At 41.4% G+C, this 11,952-nt stretch overlaps 1 long non-coding RNA gene across 1 annotated transcript; it reads left to right on the top strand.

Moving 5' to 3' along the window:
- Positions 1-249: 249 nt before the first annotated feature.
- LOC308474068 lies at positions 250-8,541 on the top strand. Its single transcript, XR_013984479.1, has 2 exons — positions 250-387; positions 8,212-8,541. It is a non-coding gene; the product is annotated as an uncharacterized lncRNA (long non-coding RNA).
- Positions 8,542-11,952: the final 3,411 nt, after the last annotated feature.

Raw genomic sequence — 11,952 nt, 5'->3', positions numbered from 1 at the left:
AACCTAAAGGCCATATTGTGACTACAAGCAACAGTCGTTGTTCCATCAGAAGAGAATATGCAAAGCCGCAAAATAGATGGAGGAGAGTTCTCTGACCACTGAGTTAGGTCCCTGTGGCAAATACTTTAACAGATACTGGCCACAAGCAAGTTGCACACAATAGTTGCCCTGGTGCATAATGTGTGGTGGTAAGATGATTTCACAATGCACAATGCCATGAGCTGAATGTGCCCTCTAGGACATGCCTCTCAGCATCTTCTGTGGTGCACAGGTGTGTCATTCTGTGCCAGATGCTCAAAGCTACCGGTAATTGGCAGACAATTCAGTGTGGGAAATGTTCCATGAAGGTAGACAATTCAAAACTACTCTGTGCTATTCCACACCTAGGTATGTATTGGCTAATGTTGTGCTGCAAAGCCATTATTGTATACATCTGTAAGCTCCATCATATTGCTGTTTCGTTACTCCCTTGCACCTTACCAAAAGCTTATGCATCTCCTTCAAATCAAAATAAATATTGAGATTGGATATTATTGGATGTAAAATAAGGAGACCAAACATATTGAATACAGTCCTTGGCATGTGTTTGAGCAACTAAAGGATTTCCGGAGAGTTTTCGACATCAAATATTTTATATTGTGAAAGCTATGTTAGTCTTCTATAATAAAGATAAAGACATGCTGGATGGCACCTTGAGTCTAACTTTTTAGAAGCTTCATATTGTAAAATGGCATAAGCCTATGTAAGTGACAGCCTACTTTATCAGATGTTCCAGTTCAGCATCTGATGAAGTAGCCTGTCGCCTATGAATATTTATGCTATTTTACAGTAAAAAAGCTTCTTTAACTTTGAAGGTACAATGTGTTCAATAACAAGCATTCAATCAAATATTTCAGTACCAGATATTTAATATACAAAATTCTCCCAAGGGAGGAATTTTTAGGAGGATTTCTGAGAACAAAGGGTGGTATCCAACTCTCCTGTTCCTATGCTAGCAGAACTGAAGGTTCCCCTCCTCTCCTCTTCCTTGCAACACCCTCTACATTCTCAAAATCTGGAGGGTTGGCGAGCCAGCAGAAAGAGGAAAGGAAATAGAAGTGCTGCTGCAACAGCAGAACTCTCCTGGCACTGCTTTGGAGACAACCCAATGCCATTTCATGGCTGTTTCTTTCACCTGTGATATGTGGGTTAGGCACAATAACCCTGTGTTGCATATCTGTCCAGACATATGGCTCACCAAGGCAGCAGTCCTGGACTCACTTTCTACACAGCAAGGCACATTGGACATAATAGAAACTAACTCCAAGTAAACTTACATGAGATTATGTTTCACGAGCCACTTCACAAGTGACCATTTTCTTTTGTTGAAACAAATCTCCCACATATGGGGGGGGGGAGGAACTATGAAGTGGTCCTATGTTCCCAGTTGAGTATATCAATTACAGTATTATTTATAGCAGTCCAAGGGACTTGTGTTCCACATCATTTTCACATGTATTCACTCTTGAGTCCACTCCAACCCATTGTCCCATTAAATTGGGGGGGGGGGGCAGTATAGAATCTACACAGGAGAATCACATTTAAAGACTATTTAAAACATATATTCTCTCAAACTACACATGAGGAAGTGAAAGACATGTGATGGGCAGAGATATCCTGATCCGCACATTAGCCTGGGAGGTGCAGATCATATCGGAATTCACAAAGAATTGAATTCCTCAAGCATCCCTAAGCGGTATCCATTTCAACAATGGATTCCCCAATGCCACCGTAATTTTCTTCAGCGACAAACTATTAAGGGAACTCACATGTGCAGCTGAGTATGGGGCCTGCAGCATCTTTCTTCTGAAGCTGTTGTGCTGAGTCCACAGCTGTTTGATTTGGAGGCACACTTGTGCGCCTCGCCTATCTCTTTTGTAGACTGATTGCTTGTGACATTGTGGTGCAAGCAACACATATATAATCCCACTTTGCCAGGGAGTCAATCCCAGAAAACTAATCACAGTAATAATAAACTACCTCCATACATTCAAAACAAGAAATGCCAATACCCATGAGGTGGCTGGAATAGTAAAAGCCAAGCATGAGTAAATAGGCAACTATGCCATGGGGAAAAGCAGAAGGTTCTTTCTAACCTTAGGCCAATGGAATCTAATCAAGGCCCTGTATGGCTGCTTTTCGAACAAGATTAAGCAAACACACAAACACCCCTGAAAAATCTAGGCTGCCGGAAATCTGTGCAGCATATGAAACAAATGATACAAGAGAGATGCATCTTTCCCATGTTTTACTTACTAAATGAATCTCCTCTCCAGTCCAATATGTAACTGGGTTTTGTATTTTATAAACCCTTTAGAAGCCTGTTTTGGCATTATACATATAAATATAAATTAAATAACAACACCCAGGGCTTTTTTCCCACTGGAATTCAGTTCCAGCACCTCCCAGGTTGGTGCCATTGTCATTCTAAGACAATGAGGGAGGTGTTCATGGTGAGCTCCAGCACCTCTTTTTCTATAAAAATAGCACTGAGAATACCAACTTCTCCAACTTAAGAAGAAATGTCTTAAAGACTGTTTTGAAGCTGCTGAAGGCTGCATCTGATAAGGAAGGCTTCTCTCTTACACATTCACATCATACATTTAAAGCAATCTGAGACCACTTTTAAGCAATCATGACTTCTTCAAAAGAATTATGTAGTAGTTTGTTCAGGGGGCTGAGAGTTGTTTGGAGATCCCCCTTCCCCTTCCAGAGTTACAGTTCCCAGAGTTCCCTGTGAAGAGGGGTTGATAGTTAACCAGTCTGGAAATGTGAGAGCCAGTGTGGTGTAGTAGTTAGAATGTTGGACTAGGACCTGGAAGCCCAGAGTTCAAATCCCCACTTGGCCATGAAACTCACTGAGTGACTTCTCTGTCAGTCACTGCCTCTCAGCCTAACATACCTCACAGGGTTGTTGTATGAAGTAGACAAGGAAGGGGGGGAACCATGTGTGCCACCTTGAGCTCCTTGGAGGAAAAAGGGGAATTTGAATGCAATAAATAGATTTAAATGTATGGTGGGAATGTGGCCTAAGAAACCCTGGAGAGCCACAGCTAGCCAGAGTACATAATACACAACTAAGAAGCAAAAATAGTGCACCCTGACACAAGGAAGCTTCCTACATTACTAAATTAGCAGTTTATATATCCTGACAGGTTGAGGATCCTTGCCGTGTAGCTTAGTGGCTTGTATTCAGGCCTACCATTAGGCAGAGTGAGGCAGGTGTCTGAGGCAACAGAGTTTGAGTGTCATGAAAGGGAGGCAAAATGTTAGCTATTTAATTTGTTGTTGCTTTTCTTTGCCAAGAAGTGTGAGGGGAAGGTACTGATGAATTTTTGGCTTCAACTTGACTAGCCCTGAGCACTCCTATGCACCATGAGCACAGTGGAGGAGGGCAGCATTGATGCTGCGACGCCTCAGGCTGCAAAATGTCTTGGGCTGGCCCTGTATTCTCCTATCCTGTTATTGTTCTTTTGTTTCCACACACACACACATCCCATACCCTCCAACATTTATCCAATGAAAATAGGGACTTCCATCATCATCATTATTATTATTATATCCCGTCCATCTGAGTGGGTTGCGCTAGCCACTCTGATCGGCTTCAAACATATATAAAAACATAATAAAACACGAAACATTTTTTTAAAAAAAACTTCCCTATATAGGACTGCGTTCCGATGTCTTCTAAAGGTTGTATAGTTACTTATGTCCTTGGCTTGGGAGTCACATAACTCCATAACATCCAACATTTCTCCAATCAAAATAGGGACGTCCTAAGGAAAAGCAGGACATTCTGGGATCAAATCAGAAACTTGGATGGCTTCTATAAATCTGGAACTGTCCCTGGAAAACAGGGAGACTTGGAGTTTCTGACATCCCCAGGTTCCCCTCTCCCCTGCCAGATCTCTTTTACATCCTGCCCTATTCGCCATTTTGAAAACTGGCTTTCCTCACCCCCCCAACCCCCGTGCTGATGCTGTGGCAGCTGCTACTTCATCTACTGTGGCTGACACCCGTAACTGTGATGAATGGTGTGCTGACAGTCCAGCATGCTTCACTGAGAAGCAAAGGCCTGAACAAAGTGAATCAAGCTTGTCTGGTGCTAGTCCTGTCAATACCTATCGGCCAATATGAAGGCCCAGGCTGATGTCTGGCTTTTGCAAAGCTGTTACCATTTTCTGTGCAGGGATCAGACTGATCATAATTCTCAAATAAATTCCTAGACAACTGCAATAAATACACCTATCAATAATGTTCTTTCTTTTCGAGGGGTTTAAATAAAACTCTAACAAAAAGACAAGACTGCTTTTTTAAACAGGCAGTGTAGAAAAAAAGATGGGTCTGTTTTTTTCAACAGGGAAAAATTGGTAGCACCACTAAAATAAACACCCTCAGTATGACTTGCGACCGTCTATACGATTGTCTGACAGGAAAATTCTCCCAGCTGCACCAGCCTTAGGCTGTGTCTATGGAATGAACTCCTCTCTGAAATGTGTCTTGTTCCAACTTTATATACATTTAGACATCCAGTTTAAAAAATCAACTTTTTGTTAGGCTTTGAGAGGCTGATCAGGTCATTTTTAAAAACATTATAATGCTGCCAATTATGCTCTTTATGTCTTTTATGAGACTTTTTCTTCATGTTCTTACTTATTGTGTTTTATGTGGCCTTGTTTCAAACCACCTTGTGGTCATTTTTGGTGAAAGGGAGTGTAGCAACCTCTCAATAATTTTAAAAATGTACATTGCCACATGTGGTGTATGTACATGGTCCAGTAGCCACATGTACGCATGGAAAGAAGCCCCAGTTAGCCAAGGTTTCCACCAGTGTGCGCATATGATACACGCATGCATTCCATCATGCAAATAGATATACATCAGGAATGGGGGACCTATGGACCTCCATAGTTGTTATACTGCAGCTCCTAACAGCCCCAGCATAGCTAGCAATCAGCGATGATTGCGGGGAATTGCATACCCTCCAACATCCCACTGATGAAAATCGTACACAACCTGGCTCCTCAACACACTTAAAAACACTCCCCTCACCAACGCCTCCCCACCTTCTCTGCAGATACATCCACCCACCTCAGTGACCTCTGTTTCCACCAGACACCTTGATAGAGGCCATTCCCCTTCTCATTCGGGCCCCCTCTCCCACCCTGTGAAAATACACGTCTTTTTGGTTCCGTGCTCTGGTGCAAGCCAGCTGACTCGCACCAGAGCTCAGGAGCCAAAATGAGACACCCTGGGATCCAATCAGAAGCCAAGATGGCTTTTGTAATTCCAGGATATTCTGGTCAAATCAGGACAGTTGAGGGGTATGGAATTGTAGTTCAGCAACGTCTGGATGACCCCAATTTCCCCATCTCTGGTGTAGACAGTGGGAAATTTCTTTCAAAGAAGTGGTGCAAATTGAAATTTGGGCAAGGCAAACACATATTTGGATTAACTAATGGATCACTTGTTCAAATATTTTCTGGTAATATTATTATGTATTCCTTTATGGGTGGTGTTCTCTGAAGATAAAATAAGTACAGTGGTACCTCAGGTTACATACGCTTCAGGTTACAGACTCTGCTAACCCAGAAATAGTGCTTCAGGTTAAGAACTTTGCTTCAGGATGAGAACAGAAATCGTGTTCTGGTGGCACGGCAGCAGTGGGAGGCCCCATTAGCTAAAGTGGTGCTTCAGGTTAAGAACAGTTTCAGGTTAAGTACGGACCTCCGGAATGAATTAAGTTCTTAACCCGAGGTACCACTGTACATTAAAATTCTCCCCAAGAAAGAAAAAAAATAATACATTCTCTTTAGGTATTGAAGACAAGGAAGCCTACTGAAGTACCACTAATATAAATAATTCCATTTTGTAAAAACTTTGACAAGAAAGTAATGATGGTGTAATTGAAATTAACACTAGACTGAATCTCCACAGTTGGTCGTAATAGGCAGAGCAACATAATGTATGTCACAGCTGGGTTGCAGTTTGAACAATCCCTGTGCAATGTAGGTTGCATGCTTCCAGCATCACCTTTTCCCCAAGGGAATGCTCATTCCCCATCAGTAAGTAACCACCAGTTATTTATTTATTTGTTTGCTTATTTGTTTGTTTGTTTGTTGATTCCATAAAATTAATTCAACACTTGATTGTATAAAAACATTGAAGCGGTTTACAAAAAAGATTTTGAATGTCAGCAGTGTTTACTTACGAACAGATACCTGTTTTCTTCAAAATGATTCCCCCACTATTATAAAGATTAATGCTCCATGGCTTGAATAGCAATGCAAATCATAATTAGCTGTAATTAATTACATCACTGACTCCCCCTGCCCTGAAATTGCTTGCCTCTACAGTGGTTCAAATGTTTCACTGCATCTGGATGAATCACTCAGACAATCGTTTTGCTACCAACACAAGGATTTGATTCTTAAAGGCCATTAGATGAGTTAAAAGAAACTCAATCACAAATCGGTCGTAAGATAATGATTTTCTTTAAAATAAACACATTCATGATTAATTTGAGCTTTTCTGCTTTCTTAGCCTTCAGGGTTCCACCCTCTACTTCCCATCCCACAATAGTCAGCTTTTCTCTCAGCCGTAAGTGTTAGCAAAGCTTTAAAAGAAGTCCAGGAGTTTACTGATTTCACATCCCTGGTCTTCCGGGCCAAGCTAGTTGTGATGTGGCAGAGCTGTGATTAAGATGACCTGTTGGTTTAGAGGCCTGAATTAGATTAGGACCCCCGCACCAGGGGAGAGGGAGTGTAATCCTTTCCCCATGCTATTTTTTCTGCTTAAAAATAGCATCTCTTCAAATTAGAATTCCCCCAAAACGGGGGAGTATATGAGAAATAGTCAGTCACCACGTCCCGTCAGTGTAAGGATTTCCACTTGCACAATGGGACTTCTTCCCTCGCCCCCGCAACACCCCTACAGACTCCCCAGATCTGTTCCAGAGTGTTGAAGAACAGATTCTCTAGAACAGATTCAGGAAGGGAATGGAGGGAGGAGAGGGGGAGAGCATCCCATGTGCTCTTTTCATGTTGCAAGCCGCCTTGAGCATGTTTTGAACTGTGGAAAGGGGGCATATATATAAAAGCATCTATGTATGTTACTTTAATAGATACTCCATATTTTATTTTATTTGGATTGTAGAGCTTTCTCAACATAGCGCCATGTTTTTCTTCTCTTGTACTTGTTCTGTAAATGTCTTCCACTTACACTATGATTCCAGCACATTGTGATCTGCTTGGATCGATCTGTGAGGAGGAGAAGGGAGCTCTGGGTGAAAAGACTTGAAGTAGGCGACTAGCCTAGATAGCGTTCTGCTTCAACTCTGGTTGGCTCTTCACACAGGGGAAAAAACCACTATAAATAAATCAACCATTAAATCATTATAACGAAAGAAAAAACGCTATGTAAAAATCACTTAGATTTTTATTTTTATTTTCTCTCTGGTGCCATCTGGTGTTGCATGTTTATAACACATTAAAAGCGTTGCTTTTTGACTAATGTAGCTGAGTCCTCTATGCTTCCAATTTGCCACAGGAGCCAACCACAATAAAATATTTCAGGGGGCCAAGTCCCCAGAAAGTTAATGGGTATTCCCATTCAAATGGTGGGGGTGCGCTGCATCATGTTTTCGTTTATGTGGGGCGAGGCTTACCTGGGCCCCCACAATATTTTATTCAAGTTGGCACCCCTGCTTTTAGCTTTGTGCAAATTTTCACTTGGTCATGTTTCATAACTTCCTTGCTTTTTTAATGATCGAAGCGAGAAGGGGGGTTGAGGGTGCTTCTTTCACTGAGGAAAGTTGGAGTGACTTGCTAATGTTTCATAGCATTCAGGCAGAAGTCTGTACAAAGAGCATTTGCCTTGATGCAGAAAATCCACGTGCAAAACAGTAGAGTGGGCATGAGCAGCTGTGAGCACAAATCTACATCTGCCTACCTGTCCAAGGGATGCTTGTTGCTGTCAGATTTGCCAGCGCTGACCAGCTCTTTGAAAAGCATTGGAGATTTGAATCTCCCCTCTCTTTGATGTAGAACAGAGCTGGAAAGAGGAATGTGCATTCAGTCTCCTCTATACCTCCTGCAGTGTGTGGCTTATTCTGTTATAGATCATCACACCAATCATCTGTTCACCAATTCATTTTTTGTTCTTCATCAACAGGCACCCCTAAATGGCATCTATACATGCAGAAGTCAGACTGGCTGGGCTCCTGATCCTGCGAGGAGCTCTGCTTGCTTCTTGGAAAAGAACCCCCATCCTGGATTGAGATTACTTTCTTTTGGAAGACTGCTGCAGTACAGTGTGAAGAATTTCATCCTTCATTATTCTTGGCTGCTCAGGAATTGAATCTTATGAGGAGCACTTGCCAGAGAAGTCATAATTAACATTTACTGCTTTTTTAAAAAATGGGTCTGAGCCAAGATAATTGGCCATCAAACTGTTGTGCAGAGATGTTGATCATTCAGTAGCATGAATAAGTATTTCATCCTTTTTCTGGTACAAACGGATATTATTGAGCACCGGCAGTGAGCTCTAGAGGAAAACAGAAGTGCAGACAAGGGAATTGAGGATAGGAAATTAGAGAGAGGGAAAGGCTTGTAATCATTCTTTGATTCATTATAATTATGGTGTTAAGTCAGCATTGCCTCAAGGTGATTATTGGAGTAGCCGTTTAGCTGAAAGGCCAGTGGATTAGTGTCTCAGTATGTTATTTGGAGCATTGTGCATAATGGGCATGATAAAGCCTCGTTGTTTTTAGCAGGAAACAGTGTTAATTTCTATACAAAAGGAGAAATAACAGGACATGAAAAGATTAAAACAAAAGGATCAACACAGCACAGAGGACTTTTCATGCTTAAGAAATAAATAAATCAGTATTTTAATTCTACATGCAATGTATGATAAAATGCAACAATCAGTATGAAAGTAAAAGAAAACTGAAAATAATAGCAAAAGAAAAGAAGAAATCTGAATCGATACAAAGGTTTAGTGAATAGGTAGAAAAGCCACTTATCCACACACCATTTAATTTATCTAAGGCTTTTGATTGTATATATATTCCTTAGATGCTAAGACTGATTTAGATACAGTGGAAAACCATGTTTCCCCGCTATGCGAATGATCTATAAAGAGCTTTGGACTTGCACCTTCATTCCTACTCTCTTACTGCTTCTCCCCTCCTTTTTCACAGCCAAGAGACGTTCAGAACCATGCTTGGGGATGATGGCCGTACTTGGGGAACTGTGGTTTGTTTAAACTATGGTTTCAGAACAAGCCAATATTTGAAGCCGGAGCTTGATTATGGCTTGTTCTCACTAGGGATGTCAGAGGAATCATTTGAAAATGAACTGTCAAACAGATTTCCTTCTGTCTACCCATTAAATCCCCACCATGGCACAGACTTTTGATGTACACACTTTTTGCTTTAGCTCTTTGCAGCAAACAGGTTTTTAACATGCACACATTTTATGTAAATAGATACATTAATTGCTTTGCAATGTATGATATTTACATATTCATTGGTGTACCAATGCTGCTCTCCCAACAGGTGCATTGGGTTTGTGTGTTTTTTTCTGAAGTGCTGTTTGTTGACTTTGTATAAGTTGTTTCATTGCTATAAGCAGCCTATATGTGTTCAGGCTGAAATATTAACAATATGTATTTAGAAGACCCATTGCTTGCCCCCCCACACACACACAAAAAGAGAGTTACGATTGCAGCCCTAATCTGCTTCCTGCTGTGAATTTTAAAAACCCATGAAATACATCATTCATTCTTGTTCTTTTCACATGGAAAGAAGTGATCTCTTCTGTTACCTATGCTCCTCAGTGGATTCACTGGATTCACATCCAACCTGTCAATCTTTGTTTTAAATCTTACCCCACTCTCAGACAATCTCAATATTTAAAACATAAATTAGCTTTGGTGTTATGTTTCAGCAGGCACTCAAATTTATTTTATGAATAAAACACACATTCATGAAATAAAAGTTAGAATAAAAAAAAGTGACTAAATAGCATAACAACTAATGCATACAATCCAGGACAAAAACAATGAAAGATCAACACAATGTTAAATTGTCCCTCCCTGATGCACCACTGATGGGGGAGAATACAGAATGGCATAACAAGTTGCAATCCTAACCCCCCCCCTTCCTTGGGCGTAAGCCCCACTGAATTCAATGGGACTTCTGAATGGACATGGCTAGAATTGTGGCGGGCCTTTAGCCACTTCATTAACTTTTTCTTAAAGGTACCACAAGAGTCTGCGTTGTTTTTGCTGCAAAAGATGAGCAGCAAAATCAGTTAACTTTGAAAGGAACACACAGGGAAGGTAACTGATTTGTAAATATATGTTGATAGGCAAGATATGTGTGTCTATTGTGCATTATGAGATACATATGTGGGTGACAAGATGAAAGAAAGACTTGCACAAAATAAATCAGTTCCAGAGGAATGGAAAATACTAGATGGAAGTACAAATGAATATCAAACCTGAGTTATGTTGATATATCCTTAGTTCTCACTAAGCAAACCACATTTCCCCAAGTTTGGATATCACAAAGAACTAAGATTCTTAAAAAATGTTAGCGAAAGCTTTATTTTCCCCTCATAAGTGCAAAAGAGGAGGAAGAAGAAGCATGAGTATATATGGAACCTTTGCTCACCACTGCGCTTTACAGAGTGCAAGGCATCCTTTCTCACTACATCTGAATCAGACCAAGCCTAAATATAGAAGTTTTATTACACGGCATCCAATATATGAAAGGGCACAAGATTTCCAAGTCTATACGGTCTCCCTTTTAGCCACTCTAACCCATCTGTCACTTTTTTAACACTCGGCTATTTATTACCAACAATTCGATTCACAAAGAATTTGTAGAGTTAATTCTTGGAGACCCACATAAAGATGCCCCTTTGTTATCTCTGCATAGGAATGTCATTAACTCTTGTTTGAAATTTCTGGATTTGACTAAGATTGGAATGAGAAAGGCTTGGCAGGTTCCAAGATTCACAGAACTGCATTGAAGGCGACTATGTGTCAGAGGCAAAGCAACCTTCTCCAGTACCCAGAGCGGTGCTTGTCCCAGGGGGTGTGACGCTTGTCCCAGGGGGCATGGCGCATATCCCAGGGGCATGGCACACATCCCAGGGGGCGTGGCGCGTGCCCCGGGGGTGCCACCGATTGGGGGTCGGCATTTTTTCACACACACCCCTTTGGAATGGCACCCGGGGTGGACCGCCCCCCCACCCCCACCTCGGAACGCCCCTGCTATGTGTAGCTTATATTTTGGTCTCAATGAAACACACTACAAACATGCCCTGTTCTTCCCAGTTAACTATGTTGGAGCAGCCGATTTCCTCAAAGTGAGGCAGGACGAACACAGCTGCTTAGCCTAATGTTGGTCTAGGTATCACAGAGGATTACCACCACATTGGTGTTATCACAGAGGACCTGAGCAGCCTAGGTTATGTTAGCTGAGTTCTAGGAGGGAGGACAAAGAGTCTATTCTCTCCACACTTCAGCAAAGCTACCCCTCCATGTATTGCATGCAGAAAGGAAACAGCATTGCTTCCAAAGCAGCAAGGATAAGATAAACAAAAAGCCTGAAGTTTTACAAATCGCTCGGATAAGATCTTCATCATCACCAATGAACAAGAAATTAACAGAACTTTGATGTTGAACATATGGCCACTGCATGGGGTTTACATAGCACACCTTCAGTGATCAGTCCAAAAAGCATTTCAAGCAGGAACAGATAAAGGCAAGTAATTGGCTTGTCTGCAGGTACTGTGGAGCTTAACCGGCATTCTGGAATGTCAGTGATAATTATTTTCTGTGATCTGCTTGAGTTTGGTCTTTGCCACTGAATCAGCATCTAAAGCAGAAATGTCAGGGTAA

Source organism: Podarcis pityusensis (assembly GCF_964106645.2).
Source record: "Podarcis pityusensis genome assembly, chromosome: 3".
NCBI lineage: Eukaryota > Metazoa > Chordata > Lepidosauria > Squamata > Lacertidae > Podarcis > Podarcis pityusensis.
The sequence above is the reverse complement of the archived record's forward strand: the minus strand, read 5'-3'. Positions and strand labels throughout refer to the sequence as shown.